The following is a 4,213-nucleotide window of genomic DNA, read 5'->3' on the forward strand; positions in this document are numbered from 1 at the left end:
CAGGGTCTTTTAGGAAGGAAAACTTTGTACATATCTTTGGTTGGTGGGTGCATATCTTTTTCCTCACTGGCATTCCTGCAATGGTTATAAGGTCGTTTGGGTCCTTTGGTGATGGTTTTGGTGTAGAAAGTGATAATGGATGTGGAATTGGCCGTGATGTCTTAGATGAAGTCAGCGGTCTCGAGGACTACTGATGAGCCATTGTTGGACTTGAGGTGGAGGCATTTGTCATCGGTGGTATGTTGTCCTTTTTATTTTCGTTTTCAACTGATGTTACAGTTGGAATTGAAATTGAAGTTGTAGTTGCAGTTGAGGTTGCCGTTATGGGTTCTTCTTTGTGTATGTTATGAATATTAGGATTTACTTCCTGAGGATTGGCTAAATGTGATGACATTGCTGGCTCAAGTTTCCTTTTCCTCGAGTTGGACTTAAAGTTGGATTTTGGTTTAAGTAGCGGTTGCCTAACTCTGCCGGATCTCAGAGCTCCTGTGTATTGTTTTTATGGACGTTTTAAAAAAAAAATTATAATTAAGTTAAGTGTGTTTGATTTGGTGTTTGAGGCTTGAGGAACCTCGCCTCCGCAAGACCCCCCTTGACAGGGTCTAGCTCGGGGCTTCTCCCTTGACAGAGTCTAGCTTGGGGCTTCTTGCTTAGCCCGACTAGAACCCAAATCTTTGGTCCTTTGATATTGGACCTTGAGTATTAATAATGTAATTGGTGTTGATATTGGCAATGTGGTTGCTGTTGGAACCTCAGTGCATCATTTGGAGTTTGTTAAGGTCTTGATCTCGTCCTGATCTGCCCTCTTTGGGAGGCCACTATGAGAAGTTAGCCTGGCATATGATGTCCACTATTCTAGTGGGCACCTTGCACCAGTCTAAACTACCCTTATTGATGGTGGTTGTAAAGTCAACCTTATAGACAAGCTATCCTAGTGGTAACATGGACCAGCAGTCTTAGGCTTAAACTTCAGAGAGCATGTGAAGCAAGCTGTTTTACCATATATAATCCCTTGAATACCAAATGAAAGGACACCACACAAGGTATATATCAAATATATATGTATTTATTTCTAACACAACCCCTCTGAACTCTTTATGAGGTCAGAGATCGAAATACATTACAAGTTACTCATTTAGCATACTTTGAGTTGCACAAATACAATTCTGCGCTAAAGGCCTCACGAACCATATACTAAGTAGGTGGTATAACAGCCATTTCAAGAATAGTGAATAGACCTAGGGCCTAGGGAATCGCTGGGGCTACACTACAGAACCAAAGGTTAGGAAGTAGGAGGCCCACGGGAGATGTGTGCAGTGTGGGAGCACAGTTGCGAGTTACCATTGACTTACAATGGAGAATGAAGAAGTCACAAAGTTACTGATTAAGGGCACTTCCGGGTGGACTACGACAAAACCCCTTTAAACTAGGACACTTGGATAGTCAATACCCACGGGAGCAACGGAGTACTCGAGTTACCTCACCCAGGGAAGCCGGGTGCATAGGTGTCTTTTCGTGTCGGGTTTCGTTGATGCTTTCAATGGAGACCTGCAAAAGAAGTGCTGCAGGCGGCCGAAGGAAGAGTATCCGGGTGGATCCAAGGGTGGATCGAAGAACTGAAGAACCTGAAAGCAGAGGGGACAGAGTCTGGGTCACTAGCCAGTGACCAGGAAGGAACCAGGATGGAACCAGGTGATGTTCCGATGAAAACAGGTCAAGAGGTCAAGCTTGTCTCTGCAGCCACGAGGACCAGGAGGCGTCGACGACAACCAAGAGCTGGATTCGAGCTGTCCCACAAAGGATATAGTTGACTGCGGTGTCGGTATCCAGATAGGACCCAACAAGCCTTGGTAACCGCAACCCATGCAGGAAGTGAAGATTGGCTGGGGGTCAGACCAGCAAGGTCTGAGGGGCTTCTCTTTTGGAGGGAAGCTGGAGCAAGCCTGGAGCAACCAGGAAAGCAAGAAGTTTCCAAAGGTTCGCCTTCAGGGGGCTCACTAGGCAGCGGACTAGCGACTGGGAAGATGCGTCGAGCTGAAATGCAGGACCGGGCCCCACGCGGCACTCGTGGAGTGAGGGGGCTGAGCTCTAGTGAAAATGATGCCCGGGTCTGGGGCTTCTTTTACCCCAATGCCCAACTGCAAAGGTGCCTCGGTCCTTGCACTATTAGCAAAGTCCATGATGTCCAGGGAGTCTGGTCCCATGTCTCTCAGGTCCGCCACGGGTCTCAGCTTTGCTGTGGATGTGGGTCGGAGTCGAAGAAGTCTGGAAGTTCAGTCCTGAGTAGCTGAGTCTTCGGGTTCCGTCGGGAGCGTCGACAAAGCAAACCGGCAAGTTACTGGTGGTGCCTGTTTGAACAGGGTGGTCACTCCTTGACCACAAGGGATATGTCTTCCGTCTTCTAGTCGATATAGAAAGTTGAAGGTCCAAGAGTTTAATTTCAAAGTTTCGTTCTAGGATAATCTAATGTCTCTAGACACAGCTCCTATCTTTATACTAATCTAAGGAGCTGGACTACCTGCTAGGCCCCTCCTATGGATGGACCTGAGAAGGGGGTGGTTACACCCTTTTCTCTTTGTCCAGTTTCGTACCAGAGCTGGGGGTGGAGTGCCCCAGCAACTGGTTTGAACCAGGCTATGCATGGAGCAGCTTGTGTGCCCCAGGCAGTTTCTGGAAAAGCATCTTTCCATTCAAGCCACCCTGCCCCAATACACTACAGGCTGTCTGTAGCACCTCCCTTGACAGGAAACCTATTGTCCAAGCCTCCCTTGCTGGAGTTTCGTCCAGCTGCAGGAGGTCAGACTCGTGTCTGTGGCAGCAGCACCCATTTTTTGATGCTAAGGCTCTGTTTAACTTTAACCGAGTAAAGCAGTAACATACATGTCTTTTCCCTCTAGAAGGGTGGAATGCTACCCCCGCCGCCAGAATTGGCGGGGGGGGGGGAGTTTTCCAAAGCGTTTGACACCTTACACGACATGTTTTGATAAAGCCAAACCAAAGTTAGCATTTAACCGCGAGGATTATAATGCACTTAAGAGTATATGGTATGGCTATATCATAGAACAGCTATAAGGACATGGTTCCGAAAGCTGCAGAGGGGCTCAGCTCATGCCAGAGCACCCTCTCACATAAAACCAAGCACTCAGCCTCCAGGACTGTCGAGGCCTGCCATAGGAGTGACTTATAGGTGCATATGTGTCTATATATAAGGTTAGATATAGGAATACTATATCTAAGTAAGGGGTGATTACACCACCTTACCCAAGCTGAGTGATCAGCCTGTGGTGTCAGTTTGGATGGCCAGCCAGGGGTGGCATAATACATGCTGCAGCCCCTTGTAGGCCTTGGATGCACCTATGCCCTGGGTACCCATGGTACACTATACAGGGGCTCACAAGGGTGACCCAATACCCAATCAGGTATGTACATAAAGTAGATGGTATCAATTTAGAGAGAGTACAGCTGGGCTGTGGGTCTGATTAGCAGGCCCACAGCCACATTAAAGTCGAAAAACCAGTAAATCACAGCAAAAAGTGGGGGTGACCATAGGAAGCAGACCCTACTCTCCTACAGCCACTAAGATGAAACAAAGTTTGGAAAAGTTGACAGACTGAGGATATAGGAATTATGACTGGCCACCCAAGTTTGGCGTGGCAGAAACACAGTCTCAGCCTTAATCTCAGTCCGGGGGTACTGGGAGGTGCTGGGATGCACAAAAGGCTCTGGGAGGCACTGGAAGGCAGTGGGGGGTGCTGGAAGGCAGGCACGGTGAGCGGTGTGGTAGCAAGGATGGTTTGAGAGAGCAGGGGCGGGAGGTAGGGCGTGCTGCCAACAGAGCAGCTGTTACAGCGTGCTCGGTTGGCTTTAAGCTCTCGCACTCCCCTGCCCTTTTTACCTCTTGCCTCCAATTTACCGCCTTGACGTGTGCCTCTCTCCAATGCTGACTCCAGTGCTGGCTCCAAAGCTGGCTCCAATGCTCTCTGCGGGTCGAGGGCAACAAGCGCCACCTCTGCGCTATCTCTGTTCCTCAGCTACCTGCTACAATGTATCTTTTGGTGTGAGCGGGGGTAGCTCTTGCTCACTTGCGTCCTTGTCTTTTGTCTTTCTGTCTTTAGTGTGGATCCGCACTCTGCCCTCTGCCTCTGCCGCGTTTTTCCTGGTAATGTTTTTTTATTCTCTGCAATGCTTGCGATACTTGCAGGCAGGTGGGCGG

This window comes from Lissotriton helveticus, chromosome 1_1, assembly GCF_964261635.1.
Source record: "Lissotriton helveticus chromosome 1_1, aLisHel1.1, whole genome shotgun sequence".
Classification (NCBI taxonomy): Eukaryota; Metazoa; Chordata; class Amphibia; order Caudata; family Salamandridae; genus Lissotriton; species Lissotriton helveticus.